The sequence below is a fragment of the Bubalus bubalis genome, chromosome 4 (genome assembly GCF_019923935.1).
Source record: "Bubalus bubalis isolate 160015118507 breed Murrah chromosome 4, NDDB_SH_1, whole genome shotgun sequence".
Classification (NCBI taxonomy): domain Eukaryota; kingdom Metazoa; phylum Chordata; class Mammalia; order Artiodactyla; family Bovidae; genus Bubalus; species Bubalus bubalis.
Genome location: NC_059160.1, coordinates 23,688,940 through 23,714,721, shown reverse-complemented (window position 1 = coordinate 23,714,721; position 25,782 = coordinate 23,688,940).

Genomic DNA, 25,782 nt, shown 5'->3' with positions numbered 1-25,782 from the left:
TGATTACCTGGAAAGAATTGGGAAAAGATGAGCCCTGTGTTCCTTCTGATGAGGTTCTTTGATTCTTTGATTTTTATGAGGTATTGAATTTCCATGTTTCCTTCCAACCCTGTGATCAAGACTTGAATAGGTTTGAATCCAGAACTGTAGCCTCATTCCCAGCACACAGTAGCTGACTGAGCACCAGGAATGGAGTGGAGTCAGGGCCTGTGTTTAAGCCTGCCTTTTGCATGCGTATACACACCAGGAGCCGTCCTTTTTCAAATGACTTAGTTTTCTGTTCCACTGAGCTTTTGATTCACTTGATAAAGAAAAATAAATGGGCCAGATTTGATTTTCTTGGATTGAAAAGATCTATTTTGCATTCTTCCAGTCTCAGCAAACACTAACCTGCAGTTATTCACAGTCTACTTACCCAGTTCTGAGCTGTCTGAGCTCCTTGATTCTGCTTTTCTCTTCTCAGGCCCAATTTGGGTGGAGCATTTTCTCTTTAAGAAACATCATCTGAAGGTGAACAGGGTAAAAGTCAGGACAAGAGCCTCAAACTGCTTCTTGTTGACTTTTCTTATTTGATAGGGTTCTAGTAATGAACTATTCAGCATGCCCAAGGCTGAATTTTCATGATATCAATGCAGTCACTTCAACCTTGCCCTCCAGTACTTCCCTTCATCTCAGAGGAATGGCCGGGTATCTTTACCATTGCACGTATCAGAAATTTGCAAGTTATCTTTGATTCTTTTTTCTCTCTCAAATGCTTCATCTAATCAATTTTCTAATTTTACTGGTTCTATAGCAAAATGTATTTCTAATCTGTCCACTTCCCATTTCTCCCAGTGTGTGTGTTAGTTGCTCAGTTAGGTCCGACTCTTTGCAACTGTGGACTGCCAGGCCGCAGGCTCCTCTGTCCATGGAATTCTCCAGGCAAGAACACTGGAGTGATTGCCTTCCTTTCTCCAAGGGTTCTTCCTGACTCAGGGATGGAATCCAGGTCTCCCACATTGCAGGCAGATTCTTTACCATCTGAGCTACCAGGGAAGTCCTATTTTTCCTAGATTAAGTCCTAGTTAATCTGGGCCTAGTTAATCTGTCCTAGTTAAGCTGGGCCTTCCCCATGGCCCAGCAGTAAAGAATCCACCTGCATTGTAGGCTGTTTGGGAGACGTGGGTTTGATCCCTGGGTCGAGAAGATCCCTTGGAGGAGGAAATGGCAACCCACTCCGGTATTCTTGCCTGGAAAAAAATCCCATGGACAGAGGAGCCTGGGGTCCGTGGGGGTCTCAAAGAGTGACAACTGAGTGACTAAGCATACATGCCCACCTAGTTAAATTAAACATACGCTCACACTTCGTGTATGTGATTACTTAATGTTTGTGTCTTTCTCTGACTAGACTATTAGCTCCATGTTGGCAGCAATATGTCTGTTCCACTCACCATTGCATTTTAATGCTTGGCACTTTTAAATGGCCCAGAGCAGGCACTTATTAAATATTTGAAAACGAGTTAATTAACTTAAACTAATTGGAAAATTAAGCTTTGTAGTATCTATGGACTTGATTTCCTCCGGGCCTCTGGATTATCTATTTAAGACTTTGTTTCACGTTGTATTCTTAGAGTCTTTATGTCTTTAACAAATAGTGCAGTATATCTGTGCACAGAGCTATAGTTAGTGTGAAGGGCAGCACAACAAAAAAGACATGAGCTAATTCTCTTCAAAACCTGAGTTTAGTTGAAGAAGCAAAGGCTGCATACACAAAATTTTTGAGTAAAAGTGCCAGACAAAATATGATTTAGTGCCTCAAATGGGTAATACAGTTCGTATGCTACAGTCAAGCAGTATTAACTACTTGCAGCTTTGAAACACGGGAAGAATTGGAGGCAGTGGAACGTGACCTAGACTTTGAAGCATATGGAATGTAGGGGCCCAAGGGTAGGTGACTTTCTCCAAGTGAGAATGATAGCATGAACTAAGATTTGGACTTGACACTGAGCATGTGAGGGTTATATTGGGATCAAGGTCATCTGAATGGAATTGTAGACAAGAAATGGGAAATAAGCATGGGGTTACCATGGGACAGAGTCGTTTTCAGGGAAGGTTAGAGTTGGAAAGGTACTGTATTGGGAGTTGACATCTAATTATGTGACCTTAATTAAGTCATTTAGTCTGTTCAAATCTCATTTTAAAAATAGCACGGAAAGGAGCTTGCATCAGTAAAAGGTAGGGATGCATCAGCTTTTAGTTAATACATGTTATGTTTCTGTCAAGGAGGTGAAATGGACACCTCTGAGGTGTCTTTCTGCTTTAGAATCTTCTTTCTATGAAACAGCCTATTTGGTTTTTGAATCCATGCTTTGGGCTGAATGAGTATGACTGCTAACCAGTAGGCTATGGAAAAGCCTGAAAACTAGATTAATGTCATTTAACTTTATCCTGGGAGGAGAGACTTGATGGAATGGTTATGTTGAGAAAATTAATCCCGAACCACTGCATGAAAGGAAGGAAAGAGTAGTGACCCAAGGTGGGAGACAAGTCAGAGCTACTCCCAATGCAAGGTGACAAAAGCCAGGATTTTGGTGACCTCAGAGATGGCAAGAGAATTTTGAAGAACACTACTCTAGGATCTGGTGCCTTCCATAGAGATAATACAGGAGATGAAATAGTCAAAGCTGGCTTTTAGGTTTTGAGGTTGAACGGCTGGTGATGAATCAATGGAAATGAAAAAGATGAAGCAGAAAACCTGTTTTTCACAGAAGACATGTTAAATTCTGAGCTGAGGGCAGGATGTGCCAGTGAGGATGTCTTGCAGTTCCTCCAGCTCATAGAGTCTGGGATGTGAGGTTACAGATTTGAAATCCATCAGTGTAGTGTTGATACAACTGTCAGTGGCCAGCTGAGAAAAGATCTGCTCTCTCAGGAGAAGAGCACGTAGGGAAAAGTAAAGTGAGACTTGGCTGAGCCTTGAACACCCAGGACAGCTGGAGGGACAAGGAGGCAGAATTATTCAGTGAAGGTCACAGGCCAGTAGAGACAGGGAGGGACAAGCGGTGTGGTCTGCTCTGTAGGGGGCAGGGTAGTGAAGTCAAAAGAAATAAGTTAAAAAAGCAAAAAGGGTCATAGCGTCAAATGCGGTAGATAGGGCAGGCACATATGGTCTGTACGTAGCTTTTATTTCCTCTTTCATACCATTAACTGTCACTGATCAGGGACTGATTATTTAGGTTTTTGATTATTACTCAAGTCAGTTGCCTATGTTTTTTTTTTTTTGCCAAAAAAAATCTAGGATCGTAGTTCCCCAACAAGGGATTGAACCCACGCCCTCTGCATTGCCAGTATAGAGTCTTAATCACTGGACCACCAGGAAAAACCCCCCTTATTTCTGATGAAGGGCAATTGGAGCGGCCAAGATGGTGGAGCCAAAGGACTCTGGGCTCATTATATTATTTTTTAAACAGTGTAGGGAAAGATTTAAAAGGAAGGGAAGGATTCAAACATTTTCTCTTTGTTTCCAGGTATAGGAAAATGTTGGTGGGCAAGGAGCTTAATACTCACTGTTGGTAAAATAAAATTTGGGTCATTTGCATGATATGGAAAGCCAGAGGTGTCTCTCAACATTCTGGCCCCATATTTATCAGCTGAGCAGCCTTGGCCAAGCTACCTAAGCTCTCAGCTTGCTTCTTCGTCTGTAAATGCAAGGGTAGCACTAACGGCTTCCTGTTGCCTTCATACTGGTTAAATGAGACTGTATGCAAAGCGTGTACAAAAGGACCTGTACAGTGCTCAAAAAATGTAGTCATCGGTTTTATTATTATTGTTTTATTTTATTTGTTTTATTGGACTGTCCCTGCTCTATTGATGTTAACAACTGAGAATGTCCTGGTCGTCCAGTGGTTAAGACTCCTCACTTCCAACTGCTAGGGGTGTGAGTTTGAGTCCTGGTCGGGGAACTAAGAGGCCACATGCCATGTGGCAAAAAAAAATTAGAGAACTGCATTTAGAAAGTGTGAGCATTAAAGATCGTATTTCTTTCCCTCATTTCTTCCTAAGAGGGACAGATTTCTTCCACTCTAGTTTTGTGAGATGAAATCTACATGAAATCTGGACAAGGACTTACCCCTGAATATTCCCCGCCCTGGGCTCCCAGCATCGATTTGTCTAAAGGGTGGTGATAGCACATTTATGAAGAATGCTGAGGAAGGACCTGGAAATGCCATGTGGTTGCAGAAATGAAATTGTCTTAGTCTCTCAATTCGAAGTGTTCTACTGATGTCGGAATGGGGAATCATCTTGAAAAGGAAAAAAAAAAAATGTGTACATTTCTGAGAGCAAAGCTGCATGTGATGACAGTTTAGAGTTTTGCCCAGAGATGCTGGCATTTTCCTCTGGGGGCGGTTCTTCTGTTTCCAACAGTGTTCCCGCTGCATTCCGTGTTCTCTCCTCCTCACCCTTCTCCTCCACCCCCTCCCCATATGTCTTCCTCTTTGTCTCGCCCACCCTACTCCTGGTTTCTTTCTGTCTCTCTCTTCCTTTGTAGGTTATTTCCCTTCAGTAACAAAATGAATCTTGTCATAGAACAGACGATTACTTTCCCCAAATCCACTCTCCGTCTCATCACCTCTTTCTTTTCTGAAAGTTCTGGAATGAGCAAGAGATGTGGGAAACAGTTTTTTCTACAGATTCGATTGTACTTCTTCCTTGATTTCCCCACCCCCACCCCCACCCCCAATCATTCCAAACTTCTTCTCTAATGCTCTTTCTTCCCTTCTCCTCCAAGACTGTCTCTCCGTGAATCACCTCTTCCCAACTCAAGAATTATCTGGCCTTGAAAATCTCCATCACTCAAAAATTGGGTCAGACAGGGAACTACACAAAATTGAGAGGGACAGAAGGAATAAAGTTCTCTGAATAAGAGAATGGCTATGGGTGACCTGAACTGCCAGATGCAGCTGTTGGAATGGCAATGAATTATCTGGATAAAGAGAACAGATGGAAGGACTCGCAGAGACTAATTTATGTTAGCTCCCACCTCCACCCAAGGTAATCTGCAAATGCTAGGTTATTATTAGCCTGTTTTATTTTTCTCGTTTTGAAGCACAGGGTAACTAGTGTCAAATAAATGACAGCAAAAAGAAAACATCTGTCTTTGACTTTAATGACATTTCTGATTTCATCTCTTACTCAGATGGAAACACAATACAGTGAATGAAAACCCCATTGTATTTTGTTGTTTGATTTGTGTGAGAAGACACTTGTGTATGTACAGGGTTTTACTGTTGGATGGTGAGGGAGACAGTTTTCTTTTGAATGATTGAATAAAGAAGGTGATAAGTAAATATCAGTTCTATACAAAAAAGGTCAAGAGAGAATTAAGGGGAAAGAGCATGGTAGCTTACGAGGACATTCTGACCAGAGTTACAGATGACTGTTGACAGTGGTGGCCATAGAAAATTGTACTCTGGGATTCCCCCTGGTGGTCCAGTGGTTAAGACTCCATGCTTCCAATGCAAGGGGTGTGGGTTCGATCCCTGGACAGGACACTAAGATCCCACATGCCACAGGGCATGGCAAAAAAAAAATTTTTTTAAGTATATCTGTCCACCCATTTATCCATCCATCCACCCAATTTTTATTGAGCACTGACTGTGGGCGCAGCCGAGTGCTAGGTGCTGTGGGAGCTCTACCAAGTTTATACTTGCTTCTTGTCACTAAGGAATTCTCAATATTCGCATTATGGAAGAGTACACAAAGAATGTATTAACTGGCATCTCCCCCTTCAGGGCCTTTCTAATCCCCACTTCCTTTTTAAAAATTGTCTTTGAAGCCAAAAACTACAACTCTCTGAGTGTCTCCTCAGGATTAAAGTGCCCATAAGACAAAGTGCTGAATTGAGTTTTATAAAAATTTGATTTAGTTTTTGCTTTTTAATATGTGAAGGAGAGCATTCTGATGCAGAGGGAGTTATGGGCACCTTTGGTGGTTGGGTAATAAAATACTGGAGAACTATCATACAATGTGTCCTCACAAACAGAAGGTCCAGGCTTCACTGTCTCTTCCCACTCTTCCTGAAAATTCCATTGACTCCTCACTCCAATGTTAGCCCTGCTGACCGCGACTCTGGGAGACTTACACCCTTAGCCCTGGGCTGCTGAGTGAAAGCAAAATGGTTGCAATTCAAGGAAGTCAAAAGAGCATTCATTCATTCCCCATTCACCCCCCATTTCCTGGGTGCCAACCACACTGCTGGCTTTGTAGATAAAGAGATAAAAGACAAAGGTTCCTGTCGGTGAAGGGCTCCCCACATCCATTGATAGCAGTTTCTGAGAGAACAGCAGAAATACCAAATGCAATCAGTTTTGATACCTGAGGTTTGCCTGCAATGCTGCAGTAAGGGTGGCTGTGAAACAGCAGGGGAAGGTGCGCACCCCAGGTCTGCGGGAAGGTGGCCCTGAGAGGTATGTCTCCATGACCCCCAGTTTCTCTATTATTAACAGCCTTACATTTTGCCCTGCCACACCATTATCCAGAGCCGATAATGATGAGGACATGATTTGCATTTCCAGCTTTTACCCTCAGCCTCCCTAATTGCCACAATAGCCATCTCAGCACCAGATACTTCCACCTTAAGATGACCATCAGAGTCTGTATCCTCATCACCATTTCAAAATGTCTGCAGAAATCATGGGTGAAACTTGGTGTTTTTAACAGTGCTAATCATCAGCATTTTAACTTTAGGGCTTACAGGTTTCTTACAATGTGTAGGGCTATACCTCCCATACACCAGTTGGACTTTTCAGAGAAGAGTAGGAACATGTCAGGGTCTCCCAGCTGATCAGGAACCCTAGATCCCAGATCACCAGATTCTAAAGCCCCAAAGGACTAGGTGCAGAGTCTTATGATGACCCATGTGTTTCTACACAACCTTGGTAAATTGGTGATCCACAGTGATATTGTAAATCTGCAGGTCACTTGTAGAACTCATGGGAAACCACTGCTGAAATATAACCTAGAGGTGAATACTGTTGTATAGAGCCCAACCATGGGATATTGGGGCAAAAACATTGAACTGGAAATCAGAAAACCTGCCTGCCTCAGTGTGCTTATCTTTGCTAAGATCACTTAACATTTTGTGTCTGAATCTCCTCTTCTGTAAAATGAAGGGAAGGGGTGAAATGATCCCTCAGGTTAAGACATTTTTTAGGGCATGGACTTTGGAGCCAGACCTCCTGGTTCTGCCACTTTCTAATTTTATGACCCAAAATAAGTTATTTAATCTCATTGAGCCTCAGTTTCCTCATCTGAGAAAAAATGAAGTGCTATACCTAACTCATAGAATTGTCATGAGTATTCAATAGGTTAATAATTTCAAGGGATTCAACACTGTGTGTGGCTTAGGGTAAATGTAATTGTTTCCTGAATTTAAAAAAAAAGGGTCCCTTCAGCTCTAGGGTATCATGATTCTTTGAAGCTTAGTTATTACTGGATATGGAAAAAGAATGTACAGATTACAAAGGACTTGCCTCTAAAGAACAATGCTGAAATGGCAAAGAATTAGGAGGACTGCAGTGCGAACCTCAAAGAAGGGATGTAGTATAAGAAGAAATTAGCTGTTTCCTTGATGAAGGTGGAAATTCATGGGCAGATATCTTTGTAGGGAAGCAAAGGGAGGTGGTGTAAGACTCTCGATTTTCCAGAAGCAAAGCAGAACCATAGAAGGTATGCAGGAAATATGAGTCTGGTTGCATTGTCTGGAGTGTCATGGTCAAGTTCATTGTGTAGTTAACAGCAGCTGCCTAGGTTCTCTGCCCTGGTTCTGGGCTGCCTCATCCTGGTGCTCAGAGTTCAGAGCTCAGTGAAGCAGGTGCTTCTCTTCACAAGCCTTTGTGCCCTCTTCCCTGGAAACTACTCCATCTCTACTTTTTGGTGACCAGGTGGCGCTAGTGGTAAAGAAGCTACCTACCAATGCAGGAGACATAAGAGATGTGGGTTTGATCCCTGGGTTGAGAAGATCCACTGGAAGAGGGCATGGCAACCTACTCCAGTATTCTTGCATGGAGAATCCCATGGACAGAGGAGCCTGTTGGGCTACGGTCCATGGGGTCGCAAAGAGTCAGACAGGACTGAAACAGACATGACTTAGCAGCCACACCACTTGTTAAGCAGAGGGGGAAAATGAAAATATTCTGGTTGCCTGCATTTCAGTTCTATGGATTTCCCCCATAAATTGGTATTTCCAAATAAGTCCGCACTCAACGAGGCAGAGGCCTAAGGCATCAGTCTGTCTGGTCTGCTTGGTTTCCCTCATTCTCAAGCGAGCCCTGTCTCGGGTTCTCATGGTGGCACCACCTGCCCCTCCTGGCTGTCAGTTTAGCTTAGGAAGCAGGTGTTTAAGACAGGGACCCTGAGCCTTGACGTCCTCATCCGTGTGACAGGAGAACACCTTGCAAATGTATTGTCATGATGAAAGGCAATCAGATGTGTGAACTCCTCAACCGCAGCGCTGTATCCTCCTGTTTCCCTCCTCCCCCTCCCCGCCTCCTTTCCTTTCTGTCTTCTCCTCTTCCTTGTATTCAGAGCGACACAGTCTGGTGACTAACTCCCAATCTGCTCTTTGATTTCCCCAGAAGGGGAAGCAAAACCTCCAGGGAACATAGTTAACCTGAGGCTATGTAGTGAGGAGGGAGACAAACCTTGTGCTGGGGGAGGAAGAGCAGAGTCAGGGCCCCTCAGGTACAGTGGGTTCCAAGGGGCTGTGGAGAGCACCGAGCAGAAGAGATACTGTTCTGTCTCTAGGAGGTATTTGCCCTTAACTGCCATCCAGAGTTACTGATTCAGGGGAAGGGAGAAGGGAAGGAGAAAGTTGTCATCTGATGAGGACCCACTGTGTGCTGGATGGATGTGCAGTAGGAGGTGTTGGGCCCCATCATGTTTGGAGTCAGTGACAGGAACAGGAGCAGCCTTGGGATTCTCTACCTGGCCTAGAACTTCTGCTCCTTGGAAGCAGCTCTTAGTTTTTGCACGGGGAGTTTATGTGGAAGTCAATCCTAAGGGAAATCAATGCTGAATATTCATTGGAAGGACTGAGGCTGAAGCTGAAGCTCCAATGTTTTGGCCGCCTAGTGTGAAGAGCCGACTCACTGGAAAAGACCCTGATGCTGGGAAAGATTGAAGGCAGGAGGAGAAGGGGACAACAGAGGATGAGGTGGTTGGATGGCATCACTGACTCAACAGACAGAAGTTTGAGCAAACTTCGGGAGATAGTAAAGGAAAGGGAAGCCTGGCGTGCAGCAGTCCCTGGGGTCTCAAAGAGTCAGAGATGACTTAGTGACTGAAAAACAACAATAATCTTGGGGAGAAGATAGTAGGGACCAGGAAAGGGAGAGTGAGAAGGAGGGAAGCCAATGAAAGGAGCTGTACTGAGCTAATCTATCCTGTGGCGACCAGTGCTTAATCCCTCCAGCATTTTCTGGAAGAAGCTTCAGAAATCAGCTCAGTGCAGTCATGTGATTGGTCTCAAGCTTGCATGGTGCTTCCAGCCTGACATTCTCACCCTACTAGTCTTCTGACCCCGGATTCTGCCAAAGTCATTCCATCACCCACTGCCTCATTCCCTGAGCCACCGACCCAGGAGCATATTAGCAATGCCCCAAGGAGGCTTTGCCAGGACCTTGACCCTCGATTCACAAGTAGGTACTCCCGTGCCAACAAATTCTCTATCGTTCTTACCCACCCAGACTTAGGAGCAGAGTCATACTGAAAGGCACGTGCTTCAGATGAAGTCCTAGCAGAATCTCTGTGAAATGTCAGGTCTCTTTCCTTTGGTGAGAAAGGAGGGTGGGATAAGGCTATAGATCTGTATCTCTTGCCTCCCTTGAGGTTTCAGGAATACCCTCCTTCCCTCTGCACGCAAAGGTCCCCATGTGGGTCTCAGGGTCCCTTTCTTTTCCGATTATTGTCACATAAGAGATAGTCCAAGACTGTGCATTTAGTCTCCTTTGTAGTGTTGTCATTGCTACTGGGTCTGATTTTCAACAGTCTGCCTATGGCTGTATGGTGTAAATCTCTTTATCCATGGCTGTCTGGGTTTCGCAGAAAGCCTTGAGTGGATAGTTGGCTGATTTGATCTTTTCAATTTCCTTTTGCAAAATGTGCAGAATATATCGACAAATCAGCCAGTTGCCCACATGTTCAAAGACGAAAGAGCCACCAGACAACCCCATACGTCATTCTCTACCTCAGCCCGGTCCCAGGCCACTGCCAGGGAGAATATTAGCATTTGTGAAGTCACACATGCCAGGAGTTACCACTATTCTGCTTACCCCAGCAGTGAGGCCTTCACTGAATCCCACAATCCCATCTTGGGGCTCTAATTTCTGTAACTCTTCTTAATACCAGTAGGCTACTTTGAAGGCAGAGATTTAGGCAAAGACTTATATGTAGGTAGGTTTTTAAAAAAGCAGCCCCAAAGAGCAGAAGTTAGGGACCAGAAGGGTGGGATGAGGAAGAAGAGAAAGCTGAAGCAAGGATGCATTATTGGATTGAGCACTGATAAAGGCCAGTGATCCCTCATCCTAGCAGCATCCTCTAAGGAGTCTGAAGAAATATGTTTTAGAACTGTGTACTGGAAGGGGGAGCCTTATCTGTAGGCTCCCAGGCACTCTCCCACTGCCAACTTGCACCAAGCAGTTCCTTCCTTAATATACCAGGTCATGGCAGCAGAGAAGCCCAGGGGGCCAAGAAGCCAGAGCTGGACAGGATGTGCCCAGGGCAAGATCAGCATGATGCTGGCTGGAGCCTAAGCCCAAATAGTCACCATATCTGTGACTGAAGAGCAGGGGAGGTGAGAGGATTTCAGTGGTGCCCAAGTGGTGCCTGTTACACAGCCCTGGTTGAACTATTTCCTTTTTAAAAAATTTTATTGACGTTCAGTTGATTTGCAGTGTTGTGTTAATTTCTGATGTTCAGCAAAGTGATTCAGTTGTACATATGTATATTCCTTTTCATATTATTCCCCATTATGGTTTATCATAGGGTATTGAATATAGTTCCCTGTGCTGTACAGCAGAATCTTGTTGTTTATCCACCCTGTATATTTGTTTGCATCTGCTAATCCCAAACTCCCAATTCTTCCCTTCCCCTTGTCAACCACAAGTCTCTTCTCTATGTTATAAGTCTGTTTCTGTTTCTTAGATAATTCAGTCGTGTCATATTTTAGAATCCACATGTAAGTGATATCATATGGTGCTTACCTTTGTCTGTCTGGCTTACTTCAATGAGTATGATAATCTCTAGGTCCACCCATGTTGCTTCAAATGGCATTACTTCATTCTTTGTGTGGCTGAGTAGGCCGCCTCTTCATGCCTGCCTCAAAGCATTTGAACGACTCCAGTTTCTCCTCCCAAGTTGAAGAAACACAATCATGATGACAAAGCCACAGTTCTCAAACTGCGACTTGATCCTGCCCAGAGCTCCTGCCGCATCTCCTACTGTATTAACTTGCTCCCACTCCAAAATCACTTCTCACTCTCTCTTCTCACTTCAAACCTGCTACATCTCTCCACTCCCTGATTAGCACTCTCTGCTGGTAAATCTGCCTTCAGAATTCATTGAGAAAATGGAATTATTCTGCCAGGAACTTCCCATTTTCATATTACCAAATCTGCCAGGGTACCTGCATCAGCACCACTGCCTCCTGCCTTTTCTCCACGTTCTGTGGATGAAGCTCCCTATCTCTTAGAGACCAACCCTCTACAAAGAACACAGTCTAAGAGAAAGCAAGAGTTTGAATCCAGATCTCTTGAATTCTTAAATTCTGGCTCCTAACCTTTTTCCTTTCTCAAAGACCTTGTGTTTTTTATTTTTCTCTGTCTCTACTAGACCATTTTCTCCAGCCATGAATAAATTCTAATACCTCCTATATTAAAAATAAAACAGGGATTTCCCTGGCAGTCCAGTGGTTGAGACTTCATCTTCCAATGCAAGGGATGCAGGTTCAATCCCTTGGTTGGGGAGAAAGGTCCCACATGCCTAGCAGCCAAAGAACCAAAACATAAAAAACAGAAGCAATATTGTAACAAATTCAATAAGGACTTCCAAAAAAGGTCCACCTCAAAAATTTTAAAGAAATAAAACAATACCAAAAATCCACATCTTCTCTGACTACTTCCACCTTTTTCTGTTCCTCGTAATAGCAAAACTTCTTGGAAGAGTTACCTATGGTCGTCTTCTCTCCTTCCTCACCACCCATTCCAGTTGGGATTCCGTTCACACCGTGTTAATGGAGTGGCTCTTGTGACTTGCTAGAGTCACCAGCAATCACCATTTGCCCAAATATAGTGGTTACCCTATTGTCATCTCATCCTCGCTTAGCATTTGATGCAAGTCACAGCTTCCTCATTGAAATCCCTGGTTTTCATGAAGCCACACTTCTTGTGATTTTCCTCCTATTATATTGGCTGGTTCCTCTCAATCTTCTTTGCTAGCTTCATTTTTTTTCCCCTCTCCATCTCTAAAGGCTGTCCAAAGGGCCATGTTTGGGCTCCCTTATTATTTTTGTAATGTACACAGGTTTTCTATGTGATTTCATCTAGTTGATCGCTTTACACGTCTTCTTTATGCAAAGACTTTCAAATGTTCATCCTCAACTCAGACCACCACCTCAGAACCACATACTACCCTCGGTAGTTACCTCCCATTGCCAAAGGAGAACACTTCTCCCCTTTCAAATTGTTATCTCTTTTGTCTTCCACATCTCGGTCAATGGGCAACCAAATTCACCCCGTTGCATTTCTCACTCTTACATCCAAGGATAAGCAACAGCTCTGGAGCCCTCCTTCTCATAGAAAGCAACCCACTCTCCTTTCCACCAGTCACTCTGTCCAAGATGTCAGTGTCCTTTCCCTGGATTATTGCAGGACGCTCGAGGCATCCTCTCCACACAGCAGCCAGAATGAATTTAACAAGAAGAAATCAGGGACTTCCCTGGCAGTCTAGTGGTTAAAACTTCACTTTCAAATTCAGGGGGCTCGGGTTTGATCCCTGGTCAGGGAATTAAGGTCCTGCATACCTCTGGTCAGGGAATTAAGGTCCTACATACCTCAGGACCTAAAAAATAAATAAATAAAACCCAAACATAGAAAAACAGAAGTGATATTGTGATAAATGCAATAAAGACTTTTTAAAAATGGTCCACGTCAAAAATAAGTAAATAGAAGAAATCAGATGTTACTGCTTCAAAATCCTCCCGTGGCCTCCTGTCCCACATGAGGTATTAGAAACCCAGCACCTTACTCACCATTTTTGTGTCTCTTACTCTGTTTCCTTGGCTGTTGTGTGTTCAGTCTCCATCAACTTTCTTTCTTTCCCTCAGGTACGCGGAGTTTCTTCCTGCCTCAGGATTCTTGAACCTGCTTCCTCCTCTTGGTGGCATGTTTTTCATTGAACCACCTCACTCTTGCCATTAAAGTCTCAGTCTAACTGGTATTTGCTGGGAGCAACCCTTCCTGTCTGCCCTGGTCACTCTGTCAAACGGCCCTAATTAATTCTCCAAGGAGCAGCCATTGTTAGTTACGGTTTCATTGTCTCAATGTTGTGTGGTGTTTTTTTTTTTTTTTCTTGTCTGACTGTCTGTAGACATAAGTGTCCTGAGTACAAGTTCCAAGTCTAACTTGTTCACATCTGTTTCTGAAACATTTCTCCATCCCAGTATAGAGTAGATAATATATATCCAAAGAGCAAGGAAGTAAAAATTGTGCACTTAACAGGAGCAACTTCAAGACAAATCATTTAGTCTTGCTTCTACCAGTTTTCTGCCTCTCACCCTCATCCCAGCTCTCCTGATGTAGAAATTCTAGGAGCCCTGACTAAGAATAACATGCTTATTTGTTTGTTTAGGGAAAAGTGAAAGTGGAAGTCGCTCAGTCATGTGGACTCTTAGCGACCCCATGGAGTATACAGTGCATGGGATTCTCCAGGCCAGAATACTGGAGTGGGTAGCTCTTCCCTTCTCCAGGGGATCTTCCCAATCCAGGGATCAAACCCAGGTCTCCCACATTGCAGACAGATTCTTTACCAGCTGAGCCACCAGGGAAGCCCTAGTACTTGAACAAAATAAACTTCAGAGGATGAAGGGTCTTGGAGGAGCAATGATGGAGTTACACAAAGGTCAATGGCTCAGAAGGTAAAGAATCTGCCTGCAAAACGGGAGACCTGGGTTCGATCCCTGGGTGGGGAAGATCCCCTGGAAAAGGAAATGGCAACCTGATCCAGTATTCTTGCCTGGAGAATTCCATGAACAGAGGAGCCTGGCAGGCTACCATCCATAGAGTCACAAAGAGTCAGACCCAACTGAGCAACGAACACTTTCACTTCAAGGGCTCACTCTAGGTTTTTCCAACCCTTCAGAAATCTGCCGGTGGAAAGAAGGAGCTCACAGGCATCAGTACATATTTCTTCCACAACTTGCTTTCTGATAACACTGAGCCTCAGCTTGGTGCCCTGCTGGTGAACATTCACAAGGAAATAATTGTGCCATCGAATTAAGTGCCTTCCTTCAGGCCTCCACGAAGGCTTGTCAGCCCTCAGCACTCTCCCTACTCAGTGTCATTAGTACCACTCCCTTTCCATCACATCCATCCTATGCGCTGGTGTAGACAGTCTGACACGATGCTAGAAAGGCCATGTCATTTTTAATTGGAAATGTAAGAAAAGAAAGCCTGCTTGGTGGAATGTGCCAGAACCAAGGAACCAGACACCCATGACAGGTGCCAGGCCACATGGGTGCTAGGAAAGTGATATAAGTGAGGTTATTTTTAAAAATTAGATGAAAGCAGACTGACTCAACATCTACCCATGTTTCCATTAGCCCCGGGGACTGAGACTCAGGCTTGTCTTTTTTGGCCCTGTCAGTTCTCCCGTCTCCCAATGCTATAAGCAAAATATACCATCCCTGGGCGAAGCTCCTTCCTAGCTTCACATAGGAATGGGTGGTTTGGGTTAATTGTCCCTTTTATCCATTGAAAGATGCACAAGGGAGTGAACCGGAAGTCTTCCATAGTTCTTGCAGCGGTGCTGTGATTGACAGTTTGGGTACTTGCAAGCAGAGGCTTCAGAATCTCTGGAGCATCAATTAATGTGAGTGACTGCTGCAGCAAATTGCCTTCTGTTTCTATGAAATAAGATAACAAAAGAACTGCCTCTGAGCCTGTGGCCCTAGAGCAGCTACATTTCAAAAGGGACAGGTTAGCCTGCGAATGGATTTCTGAACCAGAGTCCAAGGTCAAGATGCCAGAAGTAGCCACATGAATTCGGTAGCTCCGTTTTGGACTTAACACAAGCTTTTATGCATGGAAAAGAGCCCTTTGGATAATAAACCGAAATGTGGGCATGGCTTTGCCAGACCCCATGCACACTGTACTGTGATGGTATCCTATAAAAGCGCCTCTATGTGACTTGTCACACTGACGAGGCGGTAAACCAGAGGGTCACCATCATTTTGGCTGTGTGGAAGGGCTTTTCTTGGCTGCACTTCCATATGAAAACAAATATTTGTTAAAATATATATCAGAGAATCTGGGCTTCTCAGGTGGCACTAGTGGTAAAGAACCCGCCTGCCAATACAGGAGATGTAAGAGATGTGGGTTCAATCCCTGGGTCAGGAAGAGCCCCTCAAGGAGAGCATGGCAACCCCCTCCAGTATTCTTGACTGGGAAATGCTGTGGACTGAGGACCCTGGCAGTTACAGTCCATAGAGTCGCAAACAGTCATATATGATTGCTGTGACTTGGCACGCACGCATCGTACAATTTAGACATTTTTCTGAAAAGAAACTATGTTCGTGTGTTACAAAGAACAGGGGTGATTTTCTTATACTTGTCTGGTTCGTGTGGATCAGTGAATGGAGAAGTTGGTCTACACTCGAATACTCATTTGAGTGGGAAAAAGTCAGCACAGCTGAATCACAGGAAGCACTGTGGACGTATGTACACCTAAGACAGGTTCAGTGTGCCAGGGGGAGGCGGGAGTGGTGGGCGTGAGCAGGGATAGTGAGCGGTCTCCTCTGGCGATGGTGGCGGTAGGCCAGCTTTTGGCCTCTGGGAATGGAAGACGGTGGGTGATGAGGGCTGAAAGGGAGTGTGTGTAAGTGACCCTGGTGTGTGAGGGGCTGTTGTGGAGGATTTGTGTGAGAGCAGTTGTGAGGGGTGGATGGTGGCCTCTCACCAACTCCATGAGTGGTGCAGGCTTAGCAGGTGTGGGCCAAGCGGGTGGGGCAGTGTGGCTCCGTATTGAGAGTGGGAGGCCTGGGGGATGAAGGTGTCGGTAGGCATGATGCTTTGGGCTGAATTGGAGAGAGATGCGTGTTGGAGCATGTTTTCTCCCTGTTTTCACTGTCGGTGTGAAGGCAGCCAGTGACCGTACTCCTGTTTAAATTGAACACACTGAAGCCATATCATCAGTGATAGTGCTGTGAGCTTTCGCATCCCTCCTAACCTCAGCCTCACGCCCCAGGGATTGCCTCCCCAGGATGTCACATGACTGACTAAAGGGGCTTCCAGGCCCTCATTGGAAGTGGCTGTTCTGAGGCGGCCTTGCAGCTTCTTTCCTGCACGTTTGTATCATCTGTGGTCCCACAGGAGTTTGCTAGCCACGCTTCCCGATACCGGAGAGGTGCTATCGGGCAAGGCAAGCATTTTCCACTCGGGAGTAAGCCAGCAGCAGCCCCCAACCCCCCTCATCTCTGCAGACGCCTTGGTCCAGGTGTTTGCCCTTCTTTCCTCGGGACCCCTCCCTCACATTTGGATCTTCTTGTGGACGTTCATAGCTGCCATTCTTTCCTGAAAATACTCTTAGCTGAGTTTCTTGAATGATGAGTCTGAGAGGCTTTGTCTCTTCACCTTAAAGGAGGGAGAAGGAGAAGGAAGAGCAGCGTGTGTAGTGTGTGTATGTGTGTGTGGTGTGTGTGTATGGTGTGCAGGTGGCAGAGATGCTGTTCTGGGCACTGGAGTTCTCCTATGGCCCTCTGGAGAGTCAACCAGGAGCTGGATCTCCATTGGGGGTGGGGAGGGAGAGAGGTGTGTGTGTGTAGTGTGTATCATATGTGTGTGGTATGTGTGGTGTGTGTAGTGTGTGCATGTGGTGTATAGTGTGGCATGTATGTGTGTGGTGTGTGTGTCTGTGTGATCATGTGTGTAGTGTGTGTGATGTGTGTCTGTGTGGTTGTATGTGTGGTGTGTATGAGGTGTGTGTATGGTATGTGTATGGTATGTGTGGTGTGGGGGGTGGTATGTGGTGTGGTGTGTGTCTTTGTGTGTGTAGTGTGTGTGGTATGTGTCTGTATGGTTGTGTGTGTAGTGTGTATGGTGTATGTGTGGTGTATGTGGTGTGTGTGGTATGTGTATGGTGTGCGTAATGTGTGTGTGTGTGTGTATGGTGTTTATGTGTGTGATTTTGTGTGTAGTATGTGTGATGTGTGTGCATGGTATGTGTGGTGTGTGTAGCATGTGTGGTGTGTGTGGGGGGATGCAGAGGGCAGAGATGCTGTTCTGGATACTGGAGTTCTCCCATTCCCCTCTGGAGAGTCAGCCAGGAGCTGAATCTCTGCTGGGGATGGGGAAGGAGAGAGGTGTGAATGTGTGTTTGTGTGTGCATGTGTGTGGTGTGTTTGTGTGTGTGTGGTATGTGTGTGGTGTGCATAGTATGTGTGTGTGTGTGCGTGTGTATGGTGTGTATGTGTGTGTGGTATATGTGTGATTGTGTGTGTGTAGCATGTGTGATGTGTGTGCGTGTTGTTGTGGTTTGTGTATGGTATGTGTGGTGTGTGTAGCATGTGTGGTGTGTGTGGGGGGGTTGCAGAGAGCAGAGATGCTTTTCTGGGTACTGGAGTTCTCCCATGCCCCTCTGGAGAGCCAGCCATGAGCTGGATCTCTGCTGGGGATGGGGAAGGAGAGAGGTGTGTGTGTGCGTGTGTGTGGTGTGTGTGTATGGTGTATATGGTGTGTGTATGGTGTGTGTATGTGTGCGGTGTGTATGGTGTGTGTGTGTTTGGGGTGTGTCTGTGATTGTGTGTTTGGTGTGTGTGGTGTGTGTCTGTGTGCTTGTGTGTGTAGTGTATATGGTGTGCATGTGGTGTGTGGGGAGATGGTGTATGGTGTGTGTGTTTGTGCGTGGTTGGAGCAGGTCCCAGGATGGGAGGCTGGCATGCCCATGTGAAACTTGGGGAGAAAGTGGCTGCCCACGAGATGCAAAAGACTTTGCTTCGTGAGGAGAAGCAGGAAGTCACCATTCTAGATTCCAGACACACAGAGTGGTGGAGGAGAGAGATGAGCCAAGAGGCCCTAGAGGAAACGGGAGTCCCCTTCCCGATGGAGGGCGAGCCCTCCACCCTGTGCTCCAGGTGGGATTATTCACCTGCCTGGTTCTTCCTTTGAGAGAAACTGTGGCCTTAGGGGAAGCGACCTCAGGGGATGAAGAGAAAAAGAGACTGCTTTGCAGAACAAGGACAAGTCTGTTTTCAACTTTGGAGCCCCCACCCACCCCCAGGCTGTGTTTTTACCTCCACCTCCAGTGTCTTTGTGTTTTTCACTTTGGATTTATGACAGAGAAGGCATAGGTAGAATGATTTCTGAGGGTGGTGGAGAGATCGGAAATTCTTAAGACTAAGTTGACCATCTGTTACAGTTTTGCAAAAAGATGGTTCTTCTGGGGTTTCTCACTTCTACTTCATTATCATTCAACAAATATTTACCCAATGCCTAATGCAGATTCTGTTCCACAAGTCCTACTGTACTGACTAGAGTTAGGTACATTCACAAAGGCACCAGACTTAGTTTGTGATGCTATTATTTGGGTTCATATTGCCATTTTATAGAAGAGAAAACTAAGGTTAATAGGATAATTTGTCCAAGGGTTGATGAAGGAGATAGTGTTCAAACAGGGCTTTCTGAGTCTAATTCTCATGACCTTTTCATTATTCTGCACACTGTGCTTTTATTTCAAATCAAAACTTTATTTTGCTACCAGGAATTCTCAAGCTCTGCCTCTTTTCCCAGCTGTAGTGTATTTTAGAGTCAGCCAGACCTGATTATGAATCCCAATAAATCTACTGGGGTCTACTGGGATTCATAACCACCTACTGTTTAACTTGTATAAAATTATCTGTACCTCAGCTTTACCAATAGTTAAAAAAGAGAGCTATTAATTCCTTATTTTAAGGATATCTGTGAGGATTTTGTGAATATGTACATGTGTGCTCAGTCATGTCCAGCTCTTTCCAACCCCATGGACTGCATGCAGCCCATCAGGCTCCTCTGTCCATGGGATTTCTCAGCCTAGAATACTGGAGTGGGTTGCCATTTTCTACTACAGGATATGTACACACATACACACATATACACATGTGCATGCATATGTACAATACATACATCATTTTGTGTGTGTGTATGTGTGTAGCCTAATATCATATGTAACACACTTATTAGATAGGAAATACTAGTGCTCGTTCCCTCATCCCCCCTTCTGGTGAGAACCCCCTCTTCTTATTTCCTGTGAATGCATAAAATTGAATAGTTTTCTATCATTCATATTCTTATGCTTAAAGAACCAAGCCCTTGAATATTTAGTCATCACATCAAGATAGGCACAGTCCTCATAGGTGATGAATAAATGGAAGAACTAACATTACTACATGTGTGCATAGAACAGGACTGGAATGATAGAAATAATTGGTTGTAAACTCCTTCTATTTTATGTTTTCCCAAAGAATATTACATGACATTCATTCCCGGAAGACAGATTAATCCTTTACCTGAAGTTGTGAGTAAGGAGTTCTTTCACTGAAACCATATCTTTCTTTCTGCCTTTCTTCCTCACCTTCATCCCATACCCCTGTCTTTAATCCTTTTTGAAAAATTTAGCCTTGATCTCTTATATGGTGATGCTTCTCACTGCATTGTCTTTTGAAGCATCTCATGTTTTATCTGCCATGGTCCGCTATGACAGTAAACGTACACACCTCTGTCCAGCATGGTCCCTCTGAAAGAGTAAGATCCTGAATATCAGAAAAGCCTTGGGTAAGGTGCCACTGGGAGATTGCCATGAACCGTGGGAGCTTAGGGCTTTTTCTTTTATTTATTTGTTGTTGGCTGCCCTGGGTCTTTGTTGCTTTCTCTAGTTGAGGCGAGCAGGGAATACTCTCTAGTTGCAGCGCACGGGCTTCTCATTGCGGTGGCTTCTCTTGTTGTGGAGCATGGCCTCTAGGGGCAGGGCTTCAGTAGTTGTGGCGCCTGCGCTCAGCCTGGCCCACAGCATCTGGAATCCTCCCAGACCTCAGATCAAACCTGTGTCCCCTGCATTCGCAAGCAGATTCCCAACCACTGGACCACCAGGGAAGTCCAGGGCTTTTTCATATTCGGCACTTAAATTAGCACTGGCTGATAACACAGTCATTTATCAATATATTATTTAAGTCCTCTATCCTCCATGAAGTCCACTCTGACTTCACCTCTCCACACTATGCTCCCCTGTCTCTAAATTTGCACAGTATTTATTGCCTGTTGCATCACCTTAGTCTCAGGTCTGCGTTTAATCAATGGCAATTTATTAAAAGATTGTTTCATTCAAAACTTGGTATTATATTTGCTGTAGATACAGAAGTAAGTTAGGTATATTCTTATTTCTGAAACGTTTTCAATCTTTTGGTGGTTTATGTCACCAATGGTCCATTGATACTTTAATTGTAGATTTTTAAAAAATCCTATAGAAATTATTTTATGGCTTAGTCATGTTGGACTCAGATCATTATGGACAAGGTAGTGATTTGGGGATAGATATTGTAGAGGAAATAAGTGAACACTGGTAGAGACACACTTCATCACCACTTTGCACTGGAATCAAATTCTTCTACTTCCACAAATCATCTGGTTAAAATTGACGTGAAAAATTATAATGGCTTACAAAAGAGCTTGCTCTTATGAGATCATTATGACCAGTTTGCTTGGCTTTGTCATCAGGGGGTCATATTTTGCAATTCTGGAGCTCCTGCAGCCTTGCATTGCTCATTTGAAGAATCGGCGTCCAGGTTTTCTGAGATCATTCTTGCAGAGCATAAGCTCCAGATTCTTAAATGTGATCTTTCTTTCTTTCTTTCTTTTTTTTTTTTACCTATACAATAGTTGCTATTCTAATTAGCAAAGAAATATAGTTCAAGGAGCCATTCTTTGTTTGCTCACTCACTCATGGATTCATTCATTCATTTTACAATCATGCCTGCATTCATTCAAAACATTTACCAAGTGTTTCTTGCATGTTACTTGGAAGGTGAGGAATGAAGGCAGTGCTTTAACCTTCGGTTCAAGATTATTTCTGAAAAGCTCAATATTCTTGAACACTTTGGTAGCTCCTAGTTTGTTAATTCCATACAGACAGAAAGATACTTCTCAGTCTAATGTTATAAGAACTTTAGCATGAATGATGTTAGCTTGACTCCTGGAACTCACTTTCTGCCACTGCTATATTGTTCTAGAAGTGAGTGTGACATGGAAGGTAAGAGTTGAGAGGTTTCAGAAAAGTGAACGAATGAATAAATACATAAAAACCACTTTCAGAATAATTCTCAGTTCACTGTCAGGTCATTAAAAAAAAAAAAAAAACACCTTGGCTTAGTCTCATTGTCTCCTTCATCGCTCTTACTATTGGTACCAACATCAGCTGCATCATTCATCAGTATTTAGAACTATAAGACCCATAGCCCACCAGCAATGCGCTAGGCACCATGAATGAGAACATTTACTGAGGAGGCTGGACCACTGTCTCAGGAGGTTGGCACCTAATTTGATCTTAGTAATAATAATGTGAATATAGTGCATAGAAACATATTTCTTAGAATTCTGAAATCTCTTGGCTGAACACTTAACTTTGGTTCACTCAAGAATTAGGTCCTAGTGTCAAGAAACTTATTCTCAGAACATTTGCTCTTCTCAGTCTTTCTAATCCTTTTGCAGGTGGATGGAAGGCTGGGTACCCTCCCAGAGTTTCCCCCTGGCCTTGAGATTAAGAGATAGCACTGATATTATTCATCAAAGTTTAGAACCCACAGAATACTTAGGACTCAGCAGGACTTTGTGGAATGGGGGCATTTGACAGAGAAGATATGACCTCCTTTTCAAAGAGCTTGGAGTCTAGGTCAGCTTTAAATCATAAGCATAGAAACATAATATTTCTTAGAATCCCAAAATCCCTAGGGAAGCTATTTCTCTCCAGTTTCTCTAAAGAAGGAGCTGTCCTTTGTTTAAAAATCTCCTCATATCAAGCCTCTGTCATGGACTATTTTCTTTTTTCTGCCATATCAGAGGAAGCATCATACTGAATAGATCTGCCTTCCTCCTGTTTGCTGGGACTTATTAAAAGAGCTGACTGCAAACAGATTTTTACTGCCTCAGTGTGGCCTTACATCAGGTAGCACCCAATAAGACTTGACAAGCTGACATCTCTTATCCATCAGCAGTGATGGGTAGGGGAGGGACCAGAGGGAGGAAAGAATTCTATTCCCACCCACTTTCCATAGATGGACTTTGGTTGCAAGATAGAGGGTCCATTTTTAGAAATCTGTTTAATTTCTAGGTTGGAGTTTTGGGGGATTTTGTTTCTGGCTGGAAACAATACCCATTTTGTCACTGCTAAAAGGAAGCTGATCCATGTGACTATATTTTGAGATAAGGCTTTTAAAGAAGTAATCAAGGTTAGATGAGGTTACATGAGCACCAATCTTGATGCTGAAGCTGAATCTCCAATACTTTGGCCACCTGATGCGATGAGCCGACTCACCGAAAAAGACTCTGATGCTGGGAAAGATTGAAGGCAGGAGGAGAAGGGGCCAACAGAGAATGAGATGGTTGGATGGCATCATTGAGTCAATGGACGTGAGTTTGAGCAAACTCTGGGAGATAGTGAAGGACAGGGAAGCCTGGTGTAGAAGTCTATGGGGTTGCAAAGAGTCGGACATGACCTAGTGACTAAACAACGACAATCCAATCTTACTGATATCCTTAGAAGAAAATGGAGAGATGCCAGGGATAGGTACACAGAGGAAAGTCCTTGGGAAAACATGATGGCCATCTGCAAGCCAAGGAAAAAGGCCGAGAAGAAAAGTACCCTACCAGCATCTTGATCTGGAACTTCTAGTCTCCAAACCTTTGAAGAAATAAGTTTCTGTTGTTGAAGCCACCCCATCTGTGGTATTCTGTTATGGTAACTTTAGCAAACTAATACAATTACCTACTGATTGATTATTCAGTCTGTTAATTACACAGGAATATCCATCTCACCATTGTTTGGAATGTTCATGTCTACTCTTTAACACGTAATTTTGAAGAATTTTGCTAACTTAGCTTTTAAGATATTTTAAACTGAATATCCCCTTGTATATTTTTGAGTTGCTATTCAAATGTTTCTTTCCCACATCAGTTTAAATAGTTGTAAGGGTTATATTTTATAATAAATTTTATAGTATATACATGTATTAAAATCATGCATTCACAATAAAAAATGAAAATAAAAAAGAAGCTGAAAGTTATATACCTGTTAGGTCACAAAGAAAGCCATAAGAATGAATCCTTAGGAGGAAAGGGGGAAAAACTTAAAAACCCTAGTGCTAGAGTATTATGCTGCATTCTTCTCCAGCCAGGCAGCCTAACAGCTCTATGTGGTTAATACTGATGACAAGTTTTTATTTTTCCAAAGAAGGAATGATCTTATAAACCCAGATTTCCACCAACTTTTGGCTCATCCTTGCCTTAGTTTTCTTTCTTAATTTTTGGTGACACTGATTTTTGGGGGAAAAAAGCAAAAACTACCACCAGATTCTGACTTGTTCACTTACAGAATTTTCATTTAATGTGGAGTGAAATACTGGTGCATGTGACTTCTTATTTGGACTTCCCTGTTGACTTAGTTGGTAAAGAATCTTCTTGCAATGCAGGAGACCTGGGTTCAGTCCCTGGGTCAGGAAGAGGCCCTGGAGTAGGAAATGGCAACCCACTCCAGTATTCTTGCCTGGAGAATTCCATGGACAGAGGAGCCTGGTGGGCTACAGTCCATGGGGTTGCAAAGAGTTGGACACGACTGAGCAACTAACACACTTCTTGTTCTATCAAGAATTTGTTACCAACAGTGATGGCTCGTCCCTAGGAAAGAAGTAAGTCATGGCTGCTGTTTCATTGGAAGAATGCAAATATAAATACTTATTTCTGCTTAATTTTTAGGATAATTAGATTCTCTTATTCTTTTAGGAAGAAGTTAATGCCTCTTTAGGTGGGAAACCACACTGGTCTTCTTATGTAAGCTGGGACCCCTTGAATATGTGAAGTTTACACCAATAAGGTCACTGTTTTTTGAAGATCACTTACTTAAATTATTAGAACTAATAGGAACAGAAATTCACTGGAATAAAATCATCAATGTCTGCTAATTATGTTTGTGAGGGAGCATGAAAATGGCACATCAAATGAACTGGAAGTGGGAGTAAGAAAGTCACGTTGTTAACAGAATGCTTCTCAACCAAGGATATTAAAAGAAGTACCTAACATTTCTCAAGTTTATTGTGAAGTTTTCATATCTTATTGACTCCCTATTATACTTTTTAAAATTCCTTATATTCTACTAATATTTTAGTTTAGTATTCTGTTATCTTACTGTAAATAATAAGCATCTGGAAGAGTAGACTGTATGCCTTCTATCTGTATTTCTTACGTTGCTAAGCACCTGACCTTGCACACAGATTTGGTCAATAAATATTTATTAAAATGAAGTAATAAGTGGCACTGGAGAAGACTCTTAGAAGTCCCTTGGGCTACAAGGAGATCAAACCAGTCAATCCTAAAGGAAATTAACTCCGAATATTTATACTTTGGCCACCTGATGTGAAGAACTGACTCATTGGAAAAGACCCTGATGCTGGGAAAGATTGCGGGCAGGAGGAGAAGGGGGTGACAGAGGATTAGATGGTTGGATGGCATCACCAACTCAATGGATGTAAGTTTGAACATGCTCCAGGAGATAGTGAAGGACAGGGAATCCTGGCGTGCTACAGTCCATGGGGTCACAAAGAGTTGGACACCACTTAGTGACTAAAGGACAACAACGACAAAGTGAAGTAAATTGAAATGAAAAAATATTTACACCACATAAACATATTCTGAGTGTGAAGCACCGAGAGAAGCCATGTCCAAGATCTGTTGGAAGATGTGAAGGTGACTAGAACTTTGGGGGATATTGACCATACTAACTTAAGGGTTTAAAATTTAGATGTTAGAAATGATGTGCTTGTACTTTATGGAAAGATGTTTCAAAAGCCAAAAAAATAAAAAAGATTGGCTTAAAGTGATACTCAGAGACTCTAAAATATGCTTTGAAAATAAAATTCTAATGAAAGTAAGTACACTAGGTACTTCAATATATATTTTAGGTGTGTATTCAGTGACTTTTGACAAATGCCTCTTTAGGTATAATCCACAGCTCTACCAAAATATGGAATGTTTTCATCACTAAATGTTGCCTTATGCCCCTTCCCAGTTGATCCTGCCACCTCCCAGCCCCCACTGACATGCAATGTTAACCACTGATTTTTTTCACTATAGACTATTTTTGCTTGTTTTAGAACTTAGTATGGACATACAACATATATTATTTTGTGTCTGACTTCTTTTGCTCAGCATAATGTTTTGAGATTCATCCATGTTGTTGCATTTATAAATACATTGCTCCTTTTTAAAGCTAAGTAATATTCCATTATGAATATAC